The sequence below is a fragment of the Lagenorhynchus albirostris genome, chromosome 12 (genome assembly GCF_949774975.1).
Source record: "Lagenorhynchus albirostris chromosome 12, mLagAlb1.1, whole genome shotgun sequence".
Lineage (NCBI taxonomy): Eukaryota > Metazoa > Chordata > Mammalia > Artiodactyla > Delphinidae > Lagenorhynchus > Lagenorhynchus albirostris.
The window spans coordinates 68,654,133-68,679,254 of record NC_083106.1 but is presented as its reverse complement, the minus strand read 5'-3'; positions in this window follow the sequence as shown (position 1 = coordinate 68,679,254).

Sequence of the window (25,122 nt, the reverse complement as noted above, 5' to 3'; positions counted from 1 at the left end):
ACACTATCTATTTTTTAACCCCTGTAACAGGCTTTTAAGTGTACATTATTGTTGACTGTAGGTACAATGTTGTGTAGCCGATCTCAAGAGCTTTTTTTTCTCGCTTAACTGAAACTTAATGCCCATTGATTAGTAACTTCTCATTTCCCCTTTCCTTCAGCCCTGGCAACCACCATTCTACTCTTTGATTCCAGACATTTAACTATTCTTGAAACCTCATATAAGTGGAATCATGCAGTATTCATCCTTTCGTGACTGGTTTATTTCACTTGGCAAAACGTCCCCCAGCTTCACCCACATTGTCACATATTGCAGAATTTCCTTCTTTTTAAAGGCAGGGTAATATTCCATTGTGTGTGTACACCACATTTCCTTTATGCATTTATCCACTGATGGATATTTAGGTTGTTACCATGTCTTGGTTATTGTGAATAGAGCTGCAATGAACATAGAAATGCTAATATCTCTTCAAGATCCTGATTTCAATTTTTTTGATAAATATGCAGAAGTGGGATTGCTCTATCATATGGTAGTTCTATTTTTAATGCCTTGAGGAACTTCCATACTCCTTTTCATACAGCTACACCATTTTGCATGCTCACCAGCAGTTGTATAGTTGACCCTTGAACAACATGGGGGTTGGGAGTGCTAACCCCATTTCCCACCCTGTTAAAAATCCACCTGTGACTTTACAATTGGCCTTCCTATCTGTGGTTTTGCATACGGATTCAACCAACCTCAGATCATGTAGTACTGTAGTACATATTTATTGAAAAAAAAATCTATGTATTAGTGTACCCGTGCAGTTCAAACCTGTGTTGTTCAAGGGTCACCTATATACTGTATTTTAATGGCTATTATATTCCCCTGGTTCAAAGGTGCTTTGCCCTTGGCTAACCATCTTCCAGAAGGAGGCACCAGAAGGTACCTCTAAATGTGTTTATAACTTCATACTTACAAGCTTCTTCTCTTCCTTTTGCCGTGATAGATAGACTCAGCTAGAACTGCCAAGTACAAAGAAAAAACTTCAGCAAGGATGAAGTAATCTGAGTCTCTGACCAAACCTGCTAAATATTAATTAAAAGTGGATGGTCACACAATTTTAAAAGATGAAGTTTTTAAGAGCTCTGAGCATAAGACGTCTGATCTTACTCTTTTCTTAAACACCGTGGTAGATGGACAATTTTAGCAGAGAGAAGAAAGACTCAGAGCGGTAAAACTAGCACTTACCATTTGCAAGGTGCTCGTACTTCTACACCCTCTATATCCATGAACTCAATTCAGTAATTCTCTCAGCATCCTTCAAGGTAGGGACAGTTATGATCTGTATTTTATGGAAGCTGATTAATGGAGAAGTGAAGCAGCATGCCCACATCACATAGACAGTAACTGGCAAAGCTGGACTTTCCACCCAGGGCCTGTCTCTATAGCTGGTGCTCAGAACCACGGCTTTGTCTCCTTTGTAACAGGTGAGCAGATCTGCGTTCAAGGCAGTTAGAGGGGCTCTCCACTTCTGTTAGCTTGGGTAACTGAAGACTCCTTTGCAGACTCAGACCCATGCGGCACCGGAGTCAATCCTGAGGCGAGCGAGAAGCGCATTAGCAACTCAGCTGCAGCAGGTGAGTACAGAATTACTTGTCCTGGCACAGACCCAGTGTCCCTGGAGTGAATCCTGACTGTCCCCTGCCATCAGTCACAATTTGAGCTTTCCCTAATCTTTGCTCTATTGGCCTTGGCAGCTGGATGAGCCTTCAGCTCAATTCTCCAACCTGAATTTTATATCCCTGAGACTGGGACCGCGCTGAATTCCAACCAGCTTCTCTGCAGCTCTGGGTTTGGCCTAGCTTTTACAAGTCTTCTCAGGATGGAAGGTGAGAAAAATCAGATCTTTCTCTTGATGTCCTCAGCCACTGACTGGGATTCTGCTGTGAATAGCTTGGAACCAATGTTAGCCTTTAATTACCCTGGCTGTTCACAACCTACCATAGCCATTTGGCCCTATTGATGGATCAGTTAACTTGCTCTGACGATGTCTTACAGATGAATGCTAGTATAGGAGGCCCTCCTATAGCTGAGGTTAGATTTTCCAGTCCACTTCCAACTGCCTGTCCCCCCTCTTTCCTATCAGCTTTTATCACAGCTTGACTCATGCTCTGACCTGCTTGAATTAGGATAATTCCCTTTATACAGAACCCCCGGGCAGAGGTACTGTCAGTTCTGTGCAGCTCCTCAAGTTCCACAACCAGGACCAGCCTGGAAGACTGTGAAGCCAGAGGTCTTTGATGCCACATGGTGCCCTCACATTACCCAGATACCCTCACTCTCTCACCCTTTCCTTGCCTCTTCTTTCTCATATGTTAGGGCCCAGCTGTTAACATTAGTGACAATGAATTATTCAGGTAAACCGCTCAGAGACGATGCAGAGGGTTATGAAGGACTCAGCAGATAATTCAGCAACAAAAGCATTTTTAAAGTTAGAAAAAAAAATCAAACCAAATGTTTGCAAGGAAACCAACATTAGCAGTATTCCTTTAAATTTATAATATGTCTTCTTTGTTCGTGTGTATGGTTTGACCACTTTCATCACCATACAAAGATATTATTGACTATTACTATTGACTATATTCCCCACACTGTACATTTCCTATCCGTGACTTACTTACTTTGCACCTGGAAGTTTGTGCCTCTTAATCTCCCTCAGCTGTTTCCCTCCTCTGGCAACCACCTCTTTGCTTTCTGTATCTCTGACTCTGTTTCTGTTTTGTGATGTTTGTTCATTTGTTTTGTTTTTTAGATTCCAGTGAAATCATGTGGTATTTCTCTCTCTGACTTATTTCACTCAGCATAATACCCACTAAGTCCAACCGTGTTGTTGCAAATGGCAAGACTTCATTCTTTTTCTGGCTGAGTAGTAGTGCATTTTATATATATGATATATAAACATACACCTCACATCTTCATTCATTTATTGATGGACACTTGGGTTGTTTCCGTATCTTGGCTATTGTGAATAATGCTGCAATGAACATAGGGGTGCATATATCTTTTCGATAAATATTCTTTTGGATTTTCTTTGGATAAATACCCAGAAGTGGAATTGCAGGAACATATGGTTGTTCTATTTTCAATGTTTTGAAGAACCCACATACTGTTTTCCATAGCGGCTGCACCAATTTACATCCCCACCAACAGTGCCTGACGATTCCCTTTTCTCCACACCCACGCCAATGCTTGTTATTTCTTGCCATTTTGGCGTGGTTTCTTAGGCACCAAAGCTGACGGATGGGTGCATGTTATCTCATTTGATCCCCATGATTGCCCTACAGTGAGAACGGGACTAAGATGCTTAACTTGTAAGTGGCAGAGCCAGGAACAGGACCTGGGTAGCTCTCAACTCCCATGCACCTGTGTTCTCCAACGCACCCCCTCTGCTTCTCAGTCGGCCCGATGAGTATCTGATGAGATCGAGTGGAATAGTGAAACACTGGATTAGAAAGAGCTTTAGGGATAACCTGTACTCCTCTCTCATCGCACACTTGAGGGATCTGAGGCCTGGGAGGGTTTGCCTAGGTTCTTAAAGCTCGGAAGGTACGTAGCAGGGATGCTGTCCCCAGGTTTGTCCCTCACTCTCCTTCTCATGCTCTCTGCTTCATGAACCTCTCTACTCCACCATCAGGCCCCCCGAAATTCACTGTCTTAAAGCGAGATAGTGACAGTAAGGTGGTATTGTGGTGGGGACATTGTAGGTTTATGACAAGCACGAGTATGTGTGTGTGTGTTTGGTGTGGGCTGCTTTTAGAACTCTGAAATTAACAAGGGGTAGCCAGCTGCCTCTTCGCCTGCCTAAAGTTTACCTTCAGCAGTGGATTCCCCTTCTCAGAGAGAGCAGATGGCCTCCTTCTAGAAGCACATTACTGGTAACAGTTTCTCCCTGTTGTTTAGCAGTAGCGCTGCCTAAAAGCCTGGTGTGAAGGAACCTCTGGAGAAGAGTTACCTCTGTCCAGAAAAGGAAAGGGAAATAGACCCTGATTTTAGGCAAGTCACACACAGGGGCATACAGAGAGCAGAACTTAACTCTACTGTGGCCTCCTGGGCAGAGGGCTGCCACTTCTACATCTTTATTTCTTTTCATCCCCATAAAGACCTTTCTTTGCCAATCTGTATGTATTCAAACAGCCATCCACCATCCTTTGGGGTGCAAGTAAAGCACCTCAACCTTACCCCCGCCTTGCCCCAAGCCTGAACAGAGGCCTGAAAATGGGTACCACTATGAACCAGCACTTTTCCTCTGTTAGTGTTGATTTGCAGCCCTTCCCTTTCAGGTCTACTACTTTAGGTATATTGTTTCTATTTTGTGAAATGTCTCCCTTTAGAGATTGTTTCAAGAAGGTAATTAGATAGGCAGACAGAAATAGGATGTGCAGTAATGAGAGCAGGCTGTATGGTCTGGGAAGGTTTTTCATGCCTGTAATGGGGAGAGGGCCAAAGCAAGATTACTGGTGTTTAGTAAAGTGGCAGGTACAATTGTCTCTTTTCCCTTATCAAATTACAGCCCTCTTGTTATTCCATTTCCTGACTTTGAATTCTTCCTTTTGTAAAGTTATATACTAACTGGAGAAATGGAACACCTTATCATTGCCAACATAGATATGTATATATATAATATATATTTTTTTTAAAAAAAATAAGAAAATAGGGGAAATGTACTTGAATCTTAATCGCTTGTTTTTTTTCTAGAGCATTTCTTTTGTGGTTCTCCTTTCTGAGTCTTAGGTGGCTTATCTGTGTATCAGAAGCATAGCGAGAGGGAGAAGGGGAAGAGCAAGGCCATGGCCCTGGGGATTCAGGCAGCAAGATAAAGGCTCCTCTCCTCCCCACACTGAGGGAGGAAACAGGAAGTGATGGGGATGGCCTGACTTTAGCCCTACAGAGACCTTTATTTTATTTAGTCATTTATTTTTTGATAGTAGCCTTGGACTTGGGTGTGATCAATAGTGATATGTGCGAGGAGAAACAAACAAAATAGGGGTGAATTAACAGAAGTATAGTCTCTACAGCAGCCTTTAAATCATTTGATTGTAAGAGGTGAATTCTTTTAAATAATTTAAAAAGAGGAATAACAAAAAATGGCATTATGCACACTTCTTAGACAAGATACAACTAATTTGGCTAAATATTGGATAAGGGGAGCTGAAAGCCCTAGGGAAAATCAAGTGACTGGTTTCATCCAAGTCTTCTATATATATATGTGGGCAATAGCTCTCATTGTCATATTAGGTAAATTGAGAAGAGAAAATAGATGTAATTGTCTATTCGTGTCACTGCATTGCTCAGAATCCTTGAGTAGCTTCTGAGTTTTACTCTAGATATCCAGTGAAAACTTCTAGCCCTGGCCTTCAAAACTGCACACCACGCTTACCTTGCTTGTCTGCTCTCATCTCCAGCATCCAGCAGGAACCCTCTTCTGCAGCACAAGCAACCTCCCTGTAGGATCCTGAGGTCAGATTTTCCATTCTCCCTATTCATTAGGTTCATACTCTGAGCAGGTGCTCAACCAGCCCTAGAGATTTTGCTCGGGTTCCTTGCACGCACTGGAGTCTCCAGATATCTCATCTGTGTGCTCCTACCCAGGATCAGGTTAGTGTTTTTGTTTGTTTATTTATTTATTTTCTTTTGGCTGCACTGCACGGCATGCGGATCTTCCAGGACCAGGGATCAAACCCCCGCCCCCTGCAGTGGAAGTGCAGAGTCTTAATATTATCTTTTTTTTAACATCTTTATTGGAGTATAATTGCTTTACAATGGTGTGTTAGTTTCTGCTTTATAACAAAGTGAATCAGTTATACATATACACATGTTCCCATATATCTTCCCTCTTGCGTCTCCCTCCCTCCCACCCTCCCTATCCCACCCCTCTAGGTGGTCACAAAGCACCAAGCTGATCTCCCTGTGCTGTGCGGCTGCTTCCCACTAGCTATCTATTTTACGTTTGGTAGTGTATATGTGTCCATTGCCACTCTCTCACCTCGTCACAGCTTACCCTTCCCCCTCCCCATATCTTCAAGTCCATGCTCTAGTAGGTCTGTGTCTTTATTCCCGTCTTACCCCTAGGTTCTTCATGACCTTTTTTTTTTTCTTAGATTCCATATATATGTGTTAGTATACAGTATTTGTTTTTCTCTTTCTGACTTACTCTTAGATCCATCCACCTGACTACAAATAACTCAATTTCGTTTCTTTTTTATGGCTGAGTAATATTCCATTGTATATATGTGCCACATCTTCTTTATCCATTCATCTGTTGATGGACACTTAGGTTGCTTCCATGTCCTGGCTATTGTAAATAGAGCTGCAATGAACATTGTGGTACATGACTCTTTTTGAATTATGGTTTTCTCAGGGTATATGCCCAATAGTGGGATTGCTGGGTCGTATGGTAATTCTATTTTTAGTTTTCTAAAGAACCTCCATACTGTGCTCCATAGTGGCTGTATCAATTTACAATCCCACCAACAGTGCAAGAGTGTTCCCTTTTCTCCACACCCTCTCCAACATTTATTGTTTCTAGATTTTTTGATGATGGCCACTCTGACCGGTGTGAGATGATATCTCATTGTAGTTTTGATTTGCATTTCTCTAATGATTAATGATGTTGAGCATTCTTTCATGTGTTTGTTGGCAGTCTGTATATCTTCTTTGGAGAAATGTCTATTTAGGTCTTCTGCCCATTTATGGATTGGGTTGTTTGCTTTTTTGTTATTGAGCTGCATGAGCTGCTTGTAAATTTTGGAGATTAATCCTTTGTCAGTTGCTTCATTTGCAAATATTTTCTCCCATTCTGAGGCTTGTCTTTTGGTCTTGTTTATGGTTTCCTTTGCTGTGCAAAAGCTTTGAAGTTTCATTAGGTACCATTTGTTTATTTTTGCTTTTATTTCCATTTCTCTAGGAGGTGGGTCAAAAAGGATTTTGCTGTGATTTATGTCATAGAGTGTTCTGCCTATGTTGTCCTCTAAGAGTTTGATAGTTTCTGGCCTTACATTTAGGTCTTTAATCCATTTTGAGTTTATTTTTGTGTATGGTGTTAGAATTTCATTCTTTTACATGTAGCTGTCCAGTTTTCCCAGCACCACTTATTGAAGAGGCTGTCTTTTCTCCACTGTACATTCTTGCATCCTTTATCAAAGATAAGGTGACCATATGTGCGTGGGTTTATCTCTGGCCTTTCTATCCTGCTCCATTGATCTATATTTCTGTTTTTGTGCCAGTACCATACTATCTTCATTACTGTAGCTTTGTAGTATAGTCTGAAGTCAGGGAGCCTGATTCCTCCAGCTCCGTTTTTTGTTCTCAAGATTGCTTTGCCTATTTGGGGTCTTTTGTGTTTCCATACAAATTGCGAAATTTTTTGTTCTAGTTCTGTGAAAAATGCCAGTGGTAGTTTGATAGGGATTGTATTGAATCTGTAGATTGTTTTGGGTAGTAGAGTCATTTTCACAATGTTGATTCTTCCAATCCAAGAACATGGTATATCTCTCCACCTATTTGTATCATCTTTAATTTCTTTCATCAGTGTCTTTTATAATTTTCTGCATACAGGTCTTTTGTCTCTTTAGGTAGGTTTATTCCTAGATATTTTATTCTTTCTGTTGCAATGGTAAATGGGAGTGTTTTCTTGATTTCACTTTCAGATTTTTCATCATTAGTGTATAGGAATGCCAGAGATTTCTGTGCATTAATTTTGTATCCTGCTACTTTACCAAATTCATTGATTAGCTCTAGTAGTTTTCTGGTAGCATCTTTAGGATTCTCTATGTATAGTATCATGTCATCTGCAAACAGTGACAGCTTTACTTCTTTTTTCCGATTTGCATTCCTTTTATTTATTTTTCTTCTCTGATTGCTGTGGGTAAAACTTCCAAAACTATGTTGAATAAGAGTGGTGAGAATGGGCAACCTTGTCTTGTTCCTGATCTTAGTGGAAATGCTTTCAGTTTTTCACCATTGAGGATGATGTTGGCTGTGGGTTTGTCATATATGGCCTTTATTATGTTGCAAAAAGTTCCTTCTATGCCCACATTCTCCAGGGTTTTTATCATAAATGGGTGTTGAATTTTGTCGAAAGCTTTTTCTGCATCTATTGATATGATTCATATGGTTTTTCTCCTTCAATTTGTTAATACGGTGTATCACGTTGATTGATTCGCATATATTGAAGAATCTTTGCATTCCTGGGATAAACTCCACTTGATCATGGTGTATGATCCTTTTAATGTGCTGCTGGATTCTGTTTGCTAGTATTTTGTTGAGGATTTTTGCATCTATGTGCATCAGTGATATTGGCCTGTAGTTTTCTGTTTTAGTGACATCTTTGTCTGGTTTTAGTATCAGGGTGATGGTGGCCTTATAGAATGAGTTTGGAAGTGTTCCTCCCTGTGCTATATTGTGGAAGAGTTTGAGAAGGATAGGTGTTAGCTCTTCTCTAAATGTTTGATAGAATTCGCCTGATCTTCACCATTTTTAAGTGTACCGTTTAATAGTATTAAGTACCTTCATATTGTTGTGCAGACCTCACCACAATCCATCTCTAGAACGCTTTTCATCTTGCAAATCTGAAACTCGGTACCTGTTAAACAATAACTCCCTATTTACCACTCCCCCCATCCCCTGGCAACTACCATTCTGCTTTCTGTCTCTATGAATTGGACTACTCTAGGTACCTCATGTAAGTGGTTCCTTTTTCTGAATGAATTATTTCACTTAGCTTAATGTCCTTAAGGTCCATCCATGTTGTAGTATATGTAAGAATTTTCTTAAAAATAAGGCTGAATAATATTCCATTGTGTCATGTAAAACATTTTGCTTGTCTTTTCATCTATCAATGGATTATGGGTTACCTCATTATTATAGTTATTGAGAATAAGTGTGCTATCAACGTGGGTGTACAAATATTTCTTTGAGACCCTGCTTGCAATACTTTTGGGTATATCCCAGAAGTGGAATTGCTGGATCACGCGTAAATCTATTTTTAATTTTTTGAGGTACCACCATACTGTTTTCCACAGTGGCTGGGCTATTTTACATTCCCACCAACAGTGCAAAAATGTTCCAGTTTCTTCACATACTTGCCAACACTTGTGTGATCTATCCTGGAGAATATCCCATGTGCACTTGAGAAGAACATGTATTCTGTTTTTGTTGAGTAAAATTGTTCTCTGTATGTCTGTTAGGTGTAGTTGTTTTATGGTGTTGTTCAAGTCCTTTTTTTTAAAACTATGGTTTTTTTAAAATAATGGTTGTTCTATCCATTATTGGGAATGGGGCATTGAAGTCTCCAACTATTATTGTGGAATAGGGTTCCCTTTTCTCCACATCCTCACCAACATTTGTTATTTCTTGGCTTTTTTGATGATAGTCATTCTGACATGTGTGGGGTGATATCTCACTGTGGTTTTGATTTGTATTTCTCTAATGATTAATAATGTTGACCACCTTTTTATATATCTGTTGGCCATTTTTATGGTTCCTTTGGAGAAATGTCTATTCAGGTCTTTTGCCTATTTTTTTTTTCAGTAATATGTTTTGTTTTTGTTTTTATAAAAGGTATACCTAGGACATACTTTTTTTTCCCTAAGACATATTTATAAGGAATTTTTTTAACATAAAGGGATAGAAAAAGATATACCATGCAGTTATAAATCAAAATATAGCTGATGTAATGATGTTAATTTAAATTAAATAACCCTTAAGACAAGAAGCATTATTAGCAAAAAGAAAAAATATCATTACATAGAAAATAATTTGCTAGGAATATATAATCAGAAACATGTATTCTTTTAAGAAAATAATCCTCAAAAATATAGAGAGGGGCTTCCCTGGTGGCGCAGTGGTTGAGAGTCCGCCTGCCGATGCAGGGGACACGGGTTCGTGCCCCGGTCCGGGAAGATCCCACATGCCGCGGAGCGGCTGGGCCCGTGAGCCATGGCCCCTGAGCCTGTGCGTCCAGAGCCTGTGCTCCGCAACGGGAGAGGCCACAGCAGTGAGAGGCCCGCATAACGCAAAAAAAAAAAAAAACCAAAAACCAAAAACAAACAAACAAACAAAAAATATAGAGAGTAGAAACTGAACGAATTGCAAGGAGAAATTGACTAATATGTAATTTAAATGGGGATTTGTTTTTTTTAATTTTTATTGGAGTATAGTTGATTTACAATGTTGTGTTAGTTTCAGGTGTACAGCAAAGTGAATCAGTTATACATATACATATGTTGACTCTTTTTTTAGATTCTTTTCCCATATAGGCCATTACAGAGTACTGAGTAAAGTTCCCTGTGCTATACAGTAAGTTCTTATTAGTTATCTATTTTATACATAGTAGTGTATATATGTCAATCCCAATCTCCCAGTTTATTCCTCCCCCCCATCCCCTAGTAACCATACATCTGTTTTCTACATCTGTGACTCTACTTCTGTTTTGTAAATAAGTTCAATTTTTTAATTGTATATTTGTATGTATTGCAAAATGATCACTAAAATGTCTAACATTTGTCACCATACAAACTTGCAAAAGTTTTTTCTTGTGATAACTTTTAAGATTTATTCTCTTAGTAACTTCCAAATATGCTATACAGCATTATTTTCTTTATTTTTAAATCAGGTTAAAAAATTTTTTTTTGCTCATCAGTGTTGACAATGGAGACAAGTTTGGATAGTGATCCGTCCTACTTCTGCAGGGCAACTCTGACACATGGCCACGCTCTTACTGGAAAGGTTGTCCCCCTCATTCCTCCTTGCTTGTCCAATTGTGTGGTCTGATGATTGTGCCTTGATCACAGTCATCTACAGATTACACGTGTAGGTGTGTCTCCTAGGTGAGATCTTCACTGGTTGGTATCCTGTTGATAATAGTCATTTTTCTATAGAAAAATGACTATTACATAGCTGATGTTGTAATAACTTGAAAACTATCAAAGCATTGCTTTTGGAAATCAATACACCTATTTGTAATGCTTGTTGTTTTTGTGGCTTTGAGGTGCTAGTACATTATTTTTCTCCATCCTGATGCTTCTCTCCTTTCATGATCCTTCACTTCTGCTGAACGGTCTTTGTCCAAAAATAACAGTAGGAATGCTCAATACAAATTTTAAAAATTCCTTATTGTATTTTACATGTAAATGATTTACAAACGTATTATTAATTCTTTCCCCAAAAGCTAATAGAAGAGATTCTATTATTACATCTTGTAGATGAAGAAACTAAGCCCCACATGTTACACAGATGAGTAAATTTTAAATCCATTGCTCTTTCCATTTCTTCATGCTAAATCCTTTGCTTGGTCCTTCAGAATCTTTTCCATGCTGTAGTCAATCTGAAACATCCAGCTCATCAGATAATGTGTTATCCCTCATGCCCCAAATTTGCATATTTCACAGGAATATTGATATCTTTACGTAAAAGAAATGATTAGCACTAAGATTTCTAGACCACTTGCTTAGTAATGTCACTTCCAGTTATAACTGAGTGGAAGAAGTCTCCTTAGCCCCTAGCATTTAAAATTGAGTTATTCCTGAGATTGTAAATAAAAGGCTAAATGTGGTCTGTCCACCTTCCTTAGCATCCGTGGCGGCAGGGTGCACTATTAACTGTAGAGAGAGGTCAGAGGTAAAGTCACAGAAGGCCAGTGCTAGGAGAGACCTTAACAGCCATCCAGCCCAGAGCCTCGCCTAGGGTCAAGGAAGATGAGGCTGGAGGTGGGGCATGGGGGTGGGATGGAGAGCCTGCTAGAATCCTGTGATGAGCTGGCAGGAGAGTTGAGGCTAGGGCCTGGGTCTCCCTTCTTATGTTTCATCAGAAGACTCTCAACTGACACATTTGTACCTGAATCCAGAACAAATTTTCTACCCTGTGAGGTGCTTGTACAAATAGAATTTCAGAATAATAAGGATGCTAATAAAAACCAGTTCCTGCCAAGAAGAGCTAACCTAACATTACTACTGATACATATGTATATTATCCTAAAAAGGTACATTCCTCAGCAAGGTGAAAAGGATTTGCAGATGACAGAGTTCAGACCGGTTCCTTGTCTGAACAAGAACATAGTGCACTATTTTGAGTCTTGCCTGTGGGCAGGATGCATATTTCAATTAGTCAATCAGCAAGTGATCACTGTACTCTGCAAGGCCTCCTGAAGGATGCCAAGAAGGTTTCCTGCCTATGGGGAGCTTCTAATGTATTGGGAGGCCCAATTAACACCCACAGAATAATTAGGAACAATTAAATACAAAACTGAAAATTATCGACCCAGAGTTCAACAGATGAAATCTGGGTGTTGAGACCTCCTCTCCCACCGCCTTCCCCCGCCATCAGTACAATTGCAACTTCAGCTGGATGTGATCAATAAGAAAAAGGGGGAAGTGTCAGCAACTCTTGCACAGGTAGGATGGTGTTGTATGGGAACCATTCTTGGCCCAGTGGGATAAGATCCCTGATGTAAACTCAGAACGAACTCTTTGCCCAGCCCAGCCTTGTATGTTTTAGCCATTCTGTGTTCCCTTGAGCTTCTGGCCCACCCTGATAACCAAGGCCTGAGCTCTTTTGCCACATTCAGGGTCACCCTTTTTAAGAGTTTGAACTTGTTCTGTCTCGAACTCTGCATCTTGCTTGTTTCTGCAGAGGCCTGGCCTTTCACCTCTTCTCCCGACTGGACCTCTGACTTGCCCTTCTGCTGGAGTCTCAGTACTATTCCTCTGGTACTAATGGTGGCCATTTTAGTGGATATATTTTATATCCACTCATTGTGTTAGGTTATCTCTCCACTGAGGGTAACATCTGACTCAGTCAAGCCTCTAGCCTGTCACAAAAATGCTTACCTGTGGGGCTGGGATTTCCTTGCGAAAGGCACCTGAACTATTCATTCAATCCTTCCTATATTAACTTTTCAATCATTTGCTGAGAAATTACTAAACTGGGCACTGTGCTAGTTGTCAGAGTTATAGAAACATTGAAACATGGTCCCTTCCACAAGGAGTCAGTTCTCGGTCTAGTGTGGGAGACAGATAAGAATATAAGAAAGTTCAATGTCCTGAGTTAAAGTTTTGAGAGCTATAATCGCAGGGCACTTTGAAAATACAGCTGTGGAATGTTGATCCATACTGAGGGCATGTGTGTTGGGGGAGTGACAGTAGGATGAGGTCTCAGGAAAGGTTTCTGAGCAGAGCTGAACTAACAAATAATACCTGCTGAAATTTTTGAGCAGTCATGAAGATTATTGTCTTCTTACAAGAGCCTGGAAGATCCACACACATTTTTGTATTTGGGAATGAGTCATTTCAGTCCCTTGTCATCTCAGTTTAATTGCTTGTGAGTAGGTGCAGGGTTAATAGCCATGCCTCCATTAAATATTAGCAAGAGGAATACATTTATGAAAAATGCCTAGCATTTTGCTGGAATTGTCTCAGAAACCACCAAAGTGTGCTGATTCCTACCTGAGCCAGCACTTGTGGGGAAGCAAAATAGGATCTGAAGAGATGCAGATGTGGTGAACGTGTGTACTTCTTTTCTAAAGACGTAATCAATGCATGTGGCACAACATTCAAACAGTAGAAAAGGTGGTATGGTATGAAGGGAGTCTAATTCCTTCCCTGGCCCCCCATTCCCTAGTACTCTCTTTGGAGGCAATCCATGTTACCAGTTTCTTATGCACCCAAAGATGGTCTATGCATTTAGAAGTGTGTATGTATATATATATATATTCATATATCTTATATTCATATTTCCCCACATATAATAATTGTAGCACACCATTCTGTGCCTTGCTTTTTCTCACTTTATTACCTCATCAAATATTTGTTGCAAGTCTAATGTGTGCTATACATTGTTTTATGTGTTAGGAATACAACAGTAAGCAAAAGAAAAATCCATGCCCTCAGGAAGCTTATATTTCAAAATATCTTTCCATATCACTACATTTGTTCCTGCTTCTTTATAATAGCTTCATAATCTGTCTTTGCCTGGATGCGCCATAATTTGTTTTACCAGGCCTTTATTTGTGGATACTTAGTTTGTTTCTAATCTCCTATCTAGTGGCTATCCTTGTATATAGAGTGCCTGGAAGAGAGCTTTCAATAGAGTAGGCACTCATTTGTTGAATGAATGGATAAATCCTTTCACACATGTAGGGGTATATTTGGGGATAAGTGACTAGAGGTTGAATCCATAAGTCAAAGGGTATGTGCATTTTAAATTTCAAAAGATATTGCTAAATTTTCTCAATTTATGTTTGAAGCAATTTATACTCTCACCAGCAATATATACGAGTAAAGTCCTGTTTCTCCTTACCACCATATGTCAATCTGATGAGTTAAAATGCTTTAATTTTAATTTTAATTTGTATTGCCCAGAATGAAACTAAGCATCTTTTCTTATGCTGAGAGGTCATTTGCTTTTTTTCTGTGACCCATCTATTCACACCCTCTACTCTTCTACTGCATCGATGGTCTTCTACTTATTGGTTGTAGAGCTTATTATATATCAAAAAAAGATTCCTTTGCTGTGATATGAGTTGCAAATATTTTTCTCAGTCTGTTAGTCTTCTTTTGATTCTGCCTATGAATTTTTGCAATGTTGTATACATTTTCTTTATTTTTCTGTAACTGAATTTACATAAAATTCAATCATTTGTTTCATGGCTTTTACCTTTTGTGTTAAGAAAGATCTTCTTCCCTCTGAAAAAATTTTTTAAATTCTATGATTTCTTCTTGCACTTTTATGCTTTTATTTTTTACAGTTAAATCTTTGATACATATGAAATTTAGTGTGAACATGTGAAGTAGGGATCTCATTTTTTTCAGATGGTTATCCCATCCCATTTCCCAATAACATTTATTGAGTTGTCTATCTTTTATTTCCTGATATGAAAACATCACTATTATTTTTATCACATATCTTCTTAACTAAATATTGTAATATTTTCATCTTTTTTTTAGATTTTTCAGTCTGCTCTACTAAGCTGAGATTCAGTTGAGCTTTAATCTGGCTGCCTGTAAAAGAAAACCCAAATAATAGTTGTTTAAACAAGACAGGATTTTATTTCTCTCTCACATAACATGAAGGTTGGAGGAAGCAGTCAGCACTGTAGCAGTGGCGGTACAATATCATAAAAGTACCAAATTCTTTCCGTCATTCTGCTGTGAAAACTTTCGTGCTGGCTTCCAGCCTCAAGTGCCTCATGGTGACAGTATGGCTGCTGTAGTTCCAGCAACCATATATAAATTTTAAGCAGGGTACAGCCACTGTGGAAAACAGTATGGAGGTTCTTCAAAAAACTAAAAATAGAACTACATATGATCCCCTTTTGATCCCACAACTCCAATCTTGGGTATACGTCTGAAAAAAAAAAAAAAGAAAACATAATTCAGAAAGATACATGCGTCCCAACGTCACAGAAGCATTATTTACAGTAGCCAAGATATGGAAGCAACCTAAGTGGGATGAAGAAGGTGCGGCATTATATATACACAACACACACACACACACACCACATATATACACAATGCAATACTACTCAGCCATAAAAAAGAATAAAAATTTGCCATTTGCAACAACATGGATGGACTTGTAGGACATTATGCTTAGTGAAATAAGTCAGACAGAGAAAGATAAATACTGTATGTTATCACTTATATGTGGAACCTATAAAATGAAACAAACTAGTGAATATAACCAAAAAGAAAGATACTCACAGATAAAGAGAACAAACTACTGGTTACCAGTGGGGAGATGAAGTGAGGAGGGGCAAGGTACAAGTAGGGGGTTAAAAGGTACAAACTACTATGTATAAAATAAATAAGCTACAAGGATATATTGTACACATTGTACATTAGCATTCTCACCTTGGCATCTGGATAAATCAGTAGTTGGGATGAGAACCAGAAGTCAGAGGATGGGCTTTAGCACAACAGCATCTCGATGCCTCCGCCCGCCCTCTCCTCTCCTCATTGCATCCTCAGCCATGCGCTCAGTCTGTTGTTCTTCCCCTTACTCCTTATTCATGCATTCATTCCAAAAATAACTACTGAACACTTACTGCACGCTGGCTTCTAAGGATACAGCAGAGAGCAAGACAAAAGGTCTGCCTTTGTGGAGCTTAGTAGTAAGCAGAGAAGATATGCTGTTAACTAACCAAATTACAATAACGTGTCTAGCTGTGTCTACCCCATCTCGCTGTCATTCACCTCCAAAGTCTACATCTTATCCCCTCTCTCTGGGCATATGGAAACTAGGGTTGAGGGGGTAGACGAGGAACAGAGGAGGTGACTCTTTTCCTACGTTCTCCAAACCTTGTACTTTCGGGGGTAGAGTACTCAGTTTTCAATTTAATGTTAAAGATATTTTTTATTTCCAAACTTAAGTTACAATTCACATCATAGTGTCACCTTACAAACTGTAAAGCATTTTAGAATTTGCAAAGTCCTTTTACAGTCATTACCACCTTAGACTCAAAACAATACTGTGAGATGAATGATCCATTTTATGGAGGAGAAAACCAAGGCTCCTGGAAGCTAAGCTACTTGTATCATTAGTGGTAGAGCTGAAACTTGAACTCTTCTGTCTGATTTGTAATGGTTATGGGCACATTCTAGATTTAAACCTGACTTTGCCTCACTGATGCTTCATAGACCATCTATTGCTCTAGGAAAATGTTAACAATCATAGCTTGTGTTACTTTAGTAAGTCATTACAGAGACAGCAATTAGATTTTATCTTGGCTGTTTCCAGGAATTACACTGCAGGTGGCACACTGACGTATTCAAACACAGGAATGCGTTTGCCAAGTGGTTTCCTAGAAGCTGCCTGTTTTTGATTCCCTTGCAACACTAGTAGTGGCTGGAGGTCAGCAAGAAGGGGCAGGACGGGAGACAGGAGACTGCAGGAGCGAGGGCCCTAACGTACCTGCACCACTCAGAGTTCCATGGCATAAAGTGGGTTAAATCTGGGAGACAGTAAGAAAAGTTGTCAAGAATCCCAGGGCTCATCACAGTGAGAGTTAATCAGCAGGACAGAAACCAACCAGACTGGGCCTCAGGCTGGCTTCATGGGCCTGGAACCTGTGCAGTCCCTTGAGGAATGGCGCTTAAAAGGGACCTGTGATCAAAAGAGCCCCAAACTGGGTTTAACGTTCTGCTGTTGCTATCTTGAAATTCTTGATCATTACATCTTTATACATTTAGTACAGTGGGACGATGAAAGGTGCAGAGGAAGGAGATATGTGAAATATGCTTGTGGTCGGTCATTTCCCTCCTCACTTGCTTATAGCACTCACCATGCCCCGTGAGCACAAGATGCCTATGGGCACAAGGTGTCTCTGAAAACAGGGTGTCCATGAGCACAGGATGCCAAAACACTGGATGCCCTTGAGCACAGGGAGTGCTGTGAGCACAGGATACAATGACCAGAGGGTGCCCACGAACACAGGATTCTATGAGCCCAGGGTGCTATCAGCACAGGGTACCCATGATTAGAGGGTGCATGGGAGATCAGTGAGACTCAAGGCGGGGACGAGGTAAGCACGTTACATCTAGGATTGAGTGAGGAGAGATTATGACAATCCTAATAATCCAGGCTTTCCATTCTAACCAGAACATGCTTCAAGCACAGAAAGAAGGCAGTAGCGTCCTAAGAAACACAAATGACCAAGGATCTCTGTCACGTTCTTTCCCACTCCTGTACCTCCCTGCATTAGCCAACCACTTATGCTGAAATGATGACATAGAAGGAAAGGGAAAGATGGGGTAACCCAGAGTTTCTTATCATTTCGCTCCTTCCTTTCTCATCAGCAAGCCAAAAAGATAGTTAGATCATATATGTATACATAAACAAGTGCAAGAAAAACAGGTGATTTTGTTTTGTGCAGTTTTCCCACTCTTCCAGTTAGAAAAACATACATATGCTTGTACCAGTTCTGATATACAAATTATGTAATTTTGGTGATGCTGCATATGAGGTAAGTGCTCTTGTATTTTCATTTAAAACTGGCGTTGCACAATATCAAGATGAATGGTCAAATTCAGACTATAAGTTAAAATTTTTTCTTTATTTATAATAACATTAAATACTAAATTAAAAAAAATTCCATGATGAGTGAAGAGAGAAGCCATGGAAGAAAGACAAAGTTTGTATACAAGCGCTTTTAAAGCACATTTTCTCCTGCTTTTGGAATAAGGTTCCTGCATTTTCACTTTGCAGTGGGCTCCACAAATGATGTAGCCAGGCCTGTTTCTCCCACACAGGGTGGAGAAATCTTCAGCACCCTGGAAGGCCTGAAAAGATCAGGGAGGGCTCAAGAGTTAGTGATTTTGTGTTTGGGTCAAATTAGAGGATATTCATTAAAGGAGGCCCAGACAAGTGCATCGGGAGCCTGGGGGACAGTCAAGTCGCCTTGATACAGACCCTAACTGGCTGCAGAGGCGTGTAGTACCCAGTGAGGCTTCCTAGTCATTTTCTGGCCTTTGGGTGGCTTCTGTGAGCACCCTGGAGGGAACAGGCCCAGGAAGAGGAAACGGCAGCTGCTAGCAGCTCCAAGAACCAGGTGGCTGTGAGGTGCAGTGTCTGAGTCGAGGTGTTTCTGACATCCTGTCAACTTCTCGTACTAAATATTATTGCTACACTTGAGCGCCGAACACTTGAGGTCAGCCAAATCGTGTTTTGTGAGTTTTCAAGTAGCCCAGGGAAACAGTTCTCCTTGTACCAGATATCTAAGCAATAAAACATCATGAAAGCGTTGGCTCTGCCAACCCAGGGTACATGGGTGCAGTGAGACAGGAAAGCAAAGCTGTTGCTGGAGGTTGGATCTGAACCCCATGTGGGCAGCGGCTGGCAAGCATGAACACTAAATGCATCTAGACCTCACTGTTCTCTCTGTTCGCATCTGGCAAATAGGGTGAAATTCATAGGCTTTCCCGGACAGAACGCTCCTTGCTTCCCACCCTCAGCTTCTGACTTGGAGCCTGTCCCCGTGGACACTTTCCCTCCTTCCTTCGTGCTGTCACGTCACCGACAGGGAGAGGGATGTATATCCATGCAAAACCAGCCGTGTGGCAAACTGTCCTTAACATCTTCCATTTGCCTCTCGTTGAGCCTCGCTAACAATGCTAACAGCCTACGATAATAAATACACACCATATAAGGATTTTCGCCAAATTTAAATAACGACTCAAGAAGTCTCAGAACTTCTTCTCCCACCCTTATTTGTACCCACACGTTGGATACTCCTTTGGGAAGATATACCCTTTTTAAACCTTGGGAGTAACCAAGGCAATAGTGTGCTGAATAGGAAATACACTGCATTTAGTATCAGAACTTGCCACTAGGGCACCTGAAAAAGTTATTTTACATCAGTGGGCCCCCTCTATTAAATGGGGAAAGAAGTTCCCTTCCTCTGTAGATTGTGTGGGTATGGCTTTGTTAGCGGTTGGGGTCTATGAAAGTGTTAGTTATCGTTATTACAGTTGGTACTTAAATTTCTGTTGAATTGTTGAATCTTCAAGGAAACTTGGTGAAGAAGTCCCCTGAGTCATTACTATGATTGTCCTAACCTCAGCTTGACATTAGGTGTCCCAAAGGCAAAAAATGACTGAGGAGAAAGGATGAGGGCCAGTGGCTGGAGCATCCTGGCTAATTCTCAAAATAAATTTGACATACTCAAGACTGACATACTTGAAACTGATTAAGAGGTGTGCTGGGACATGGCCAGTAGCAAAAAAGAAATACTAAAGACAAATTTACAGCTCAAAGAAATCCCTTCACCTTATGCAGTTCACATGTGTTCTTTTAAAATTGTAAATACTTTTAAAATCAGTTTGTCTTCATTTTTAGGTGGCACAAAATTATATTAAATTCCATAGGAAAAAATTTGACAAACTGCTTGTTAGAAAGAGGTAACAGTAATTAATGTTTGTAACATGTCTTAGTCTTTACAAAGCACTTCTTTAATCATAATGCATTTGTTTCTCACAGTAACCTTGTGGGAGTAGTAATTATTGTTTACCTGTTTTATTGGTGACAATACTGGGCTCAGTATCTTATCAAGAAGAACTAAAAATTGGCAGGACCGCAACTTGAACCCAGGTCTTTTCACTCCAATATCCATGAAGTTTAATAAAAAGTACAGTTAATAGTCAGATACTGTGACTAGAGACGGAACTAGCCCAGCACTCAGGGATTCTGGTTCCATCTCTGTCATCACGCAGAGTTGCCTCAGTCCCTCCTTTTCACTAGGTCTCAGTTTCTTCATCGGCAAAATGAAGAGGCTCAGTGGAGCACCCGGAGTTGTCTCCCGTTCCTTCATCACTTGATCGGTGTGAAGAAAAAAAAATGCAGTTGAACAGCATTGAAAAGAAATGACTTCAATGGGGCTTCCCTGGTGGCGCAGTGGTTGAGAGTCCGCCTGCCGATGCAGGGGACATGGGTTCGTGCCCCGGTCCGGGAAAATCCCACGTGCCGCGGAGCGGCTGGGCCCGTGAGCCATGGCTGCTGAGCCTGCGCGTCTGGAGCCTGTGCTCCGCAACGGGAGAGGCCACAGCAGTGAGAGGCCTGCGTACCGCAAAAAAAAAAAAAAAAAAAAAAAAGGTGGCAAGAAATGACTTCGATGCTGTCTATTTCAGAAAATGTGTTTTTTGTTTGGCTTATGGGAGGAGGAGGGCAAGTAGGAACAGCCAGGCAAGTGCCAGGACTAGTCCAGGCAAATGTTCTCACCCAGCGTAAGTCCTGCAGGAAAAGAAATCCCACCGGGCATTTGGAATTCATGGCGGACCTGAATAGGAAGCAGCTGTGGTTGTGTACCCTGCACGCAGTCCAGTCTCTGAGCCTCAAGATAGGAGGACGCTCCATCAGGAGGGTGGGAGTTGATCCCCAACTAATAAGTGAAGGTTTCAGAGGCACTGAACCCGCGCCACAAGCATCGTGCCTTTCCCAGAGGAGCGCATACTCGTTAGTCGTAAATAAGTCCTGTGAAATGTCTCCCACGTTCCATGTGAATATTTCAAACATCGTGCTTAGCCAAGACAAAAAAAAAAAAAAAAAAAAGAGAACAAAAACAAAAGAGATCTTTACCCTTTAAGCTTTAAATTTGTCTGCTTGTTTATTACCAGATTTAATCTCCTGAAAGAAATTTTGGCATGACATCTTTAAAATTGCTCCTCTCTGACATTTATAGGCAAGGCCCAAATATTCAGGCCAAGACTGGGGCTTTTGGGGCCCCATCTACTCTTTATACTTCTTCCCCTTCCAGGTACTGGAGGTCTTCTCATACTGGAGGTCAGGCAAAGTGCTGTGAGAGAAATCTGTGGTGGGGAAGCAGGTTTCCCTGGGGCCGTGAGCACCCAGGCATGCAAGTCGTTGGAATGTATTTCTACAGCTGTGTTACTCCCCATTTATTTATGCGGCAAAACTTTACTGAGCAGCCCTTAGGTATCAGGCACTGTTCTGCACATTAGTGGAGGCAGGAGCCGGAAGACGAATAAGATACCGTTTAACTAGTGGTTACCAGTGGGGAGAGGGGCAGGGGGATGGGCAAGTTAGGGAAAGGGGATTAAGAGACAAAAACTACTAGGTTTAAAATAGATAAGATACAAGGATATAACATACAGCACAAGGAATATAGCCAGTATTTTATAATAACTTTAAATGGAGTATAATCTATAAAAATATCAAATCACTGTGTTGTACCCCTGAAACTAATGCAACATTGTAAATCAACTACACGTCAATAAAAAAAGGACACAGTTTGTCTCAAGGAACCCTCAGTTTTAGTGAGAGAGAGAGCTAGGTAAAGGAATCTAAGGAAACATTGCAAAATGTGTGCTTGGAGAACATAAAGGGGTCAGGCATACAGAAGAAGGCTGCCTGAGAGAAGGGAATTCAGAAAAGCCTCAGAGAGCAGATGACATTTGAACTGGGTTTTGTGGGAAGAGTTTCACCTAAAGAGAAGGGATAGGCGAGGAGAAGAATCTTTTAGAGAGAGATTAAGGCATGTTCAAGGCAGGGAGGTGAAAGAACATAGTCTCTTCTGGGAGCCTGGCCCTCCTTTGCATGGCAGGCGCCCAGGATTTACGTGTGGAAGAGGTGTGATATTAGCCTGGCAGTTTGAACATCAGCCAGAAGGTGAAAGGGGCTTGTATTCTATCAGGCTGGGGGATTCGATCTTTTTCTCAAGGCAATGAGAACCCTGTTTTTGGATGATCATTCTGGCAGAAATACTGAGTTGGCCCAAAAGTTGGTTCGCGTTTTTCCATAAGATGTGACGGAAAATAGAAAGGATGGATTAGAGGGAAGACAGGCTAGAGAAACTTAGATCAGTCATATAGAGGCAAAGGAGGGAGCACATGTGAGAGAGATACAGGAGGCCAAATTGGGAGGACTTGATGTCCTGCTGCACAGACCCAATAAGCAACATGGTCATGGGGCTTGGGAATGGGACGTGATCATGACAGGAGAGGGTGATGAGCAGTGCCTGTCCTTGATTGTTGGGTTAACAAATACTAACTGAGTGATCTGTTGGTATGGAGGCCTGGGGTCAGGGGTGATCGGGGAAGTGGGTGCAGCAGTGGTAAGGCTTCTTCCCTCTCTCCAGCAGCTTGTCATCTGCCTCGCTGTTCAAGGGGTGACCTGAGGTCTGCGGACCGGCAGCATCAGCATCACCTGGCACCTTGTGTGGCATCTTGGGCCCCACCGGCATTACTGAGTGAGACTTTACTTTCTAACAAGATCCCCAGGTCAGTTAGACACATGTTAAAGTTTGAGAAGCCTGACTGAGGGTAACTCTTAGAACTTCTTCCATTGGCAGGAGGATTGTAGAGGGAATAACAGCAGAGAGATAGCATAAGGCATAAAACAAAAGTGCCAAAAATTCAAATGGTTCATCACAAGACTGTGGAGCCAGACACTGATGTTTCTCTTTGTCCTGAAGTTTATAACTGCTGGGAACTATGCCTCATTACTAATCTTGACTCTGATATTTTTCCACTTCATATTTCTACTGCTATCCTTTATGTACATGGGACACTTAAAGGTACTTAAAGGGTTGTAAAGTGAGTAAAGCTATTTTGAGAACAACTAAGATAACAAAATAGACAAAAAATAACAAACTTGATCCCTGGCATCTTCAGAAACTCGTTATTCCTGGGATATAAGGAGCTGGTGAGTATGGCTTTAATAAAGACTGAGCTAAATTCTCCAACTTCTAGGTCAGAGAAGAGACAAAGTTAGGGTCACATGGTGGCAGGGCTTGGTTGGGAGCCGGGCAGCTCCAGGCAAGGAGCAAGAGACTGAATCATTGTGACATCTCTGTTAAGCCTCAGGAACTGTGTTTTGCTCAAGACATGAATTTGGGGGGTTGGCTGTGGCTCTTGCCTTTTCAGCCTCTCATCCATTTTGTTAGGACGGATTTACTGGGGTGAAAATTTGATATGGATCCAGAAATCTCCGGACAGATAGTAATAACATTTGATGGAAGTTGTAAAGATGACTCGGGCCCGTAAAAGAAAAGGGCTCTGCAAAATGCCTAAAGCACACCAAGATAAAGAACAGGATATGTTGTCTTCTCACAAGCTTAAGATGGCATTCAGCTCTAGGAACAGGCTTAATCTAAGCTTTGGCATACGCCATCACACTCAAGACTTCCAAAGTCTGATGATGTATTAGTTGTACCAAGATCGTGGGAGAAGGTAGATCACATTCAATTGCCCCCATGATGACTGGAATGACTATGTGTTGGAGCGGAGAAGTGACAAAGAAGAATGCATGCACTTCAGAAGCGCTAAAGTGATGCAGTCTAAACAAATCACAGGTGACTTTAGTGACAATGTGAAATTGTTTTTCAAGTACATCATAAACGATAGGGATATTCTGTTCTGAACTATTCTTGTTTCTACGAGCGCCAGCTGTGAAGAGAATGTATTTATTAGGGACAGGACAAAGACTTTGAAACAGAAACAACAGAGTCCATAGCTACTCTGGCAGAATGGCTAGTTTCCATTACAGAAATCACTTTGGGGTGGTTTTTAATAGCACTGTCCTGGGCGGCACTTTGCACTTAGTTACTTCACTCAGTTTTCTCATCTGTAAGGTGAGATGCATCCTAAAGTAGACTGAATGGATCCATCAAACCATCCTGTGGTTATTTCTCCAGCTCCTGGGTGTACAGTAAATAATTATGCTCCTATCTGAGCTCCTTAAAGGGTGGAGTTTAGGATACTGTGGTAGCAAGAGTGGAATGAAAGTCTCCTCTCTCCACCGTCCTGTACCAAAATTGCAAAGACATGGGAGGAGGGCAGAGGGTGGTGAATGCCATCACATTTTCATTTTATCCACTTGTTTGAACTGTGCAGAAGATGTGGGATTGACAATGAATTATTCCAAGTTTAATTAACTGGTGGCTTGAATTATATTTTCTTCTCTAGATATAATATTTTCACCAGCATAAATACACAAATTCTCTGACACCTGTTTGGTAGCTACAGATCTGGCCACCTCCAAACTCATATTTAACCCTACTTCAGAGAGTGGGATCTAACTTTGTGAGAGAAGAACAAAGAGAAAGGGCTGGATGTTGCAAACTCCTAAGTAGGGGAAAGTTAATTCCTCATGGTGAAAACTTTGACCAATGGGGAATATTTGACAGGAGGGATCCGGGCAGATCAATAGCAGACCTCAAGAAGAATGTCCTGTGGCTTGTAAGATACGTGCATCCAGGGTGAGGGTGGAAAAATCTCTGTGAGAATTCAAGGGCATACCTCCTGTTTCTTTTAGGAAAGGAAGGCTATAACTGGTGGATAGACTTCCAGACGAGACCTCGGAAGTATTTAATCCATTTTGTAGCTACTCTGAGAGATCTGGCAGGACTGGAGATTAGCTAGGAGCTAAGCCTGAACTCCCCAGGGAGCCCCTAGAGCCTCTGGGCTGTATGTTATCCTCTGGGCCTGGCAGCCAAAGCTAGGAGCGCTGGGAATGGGGAAGATGGAAAGGACACTCAGCCTGGTGGTAAGAGAGGGCGTGGGGAGGGGTGGGCAGTCGAGGAGCGCCCGTCACTCCGTGTGAATGCTTGCCGGGCAGCAGAAAATCTTCAGTTGT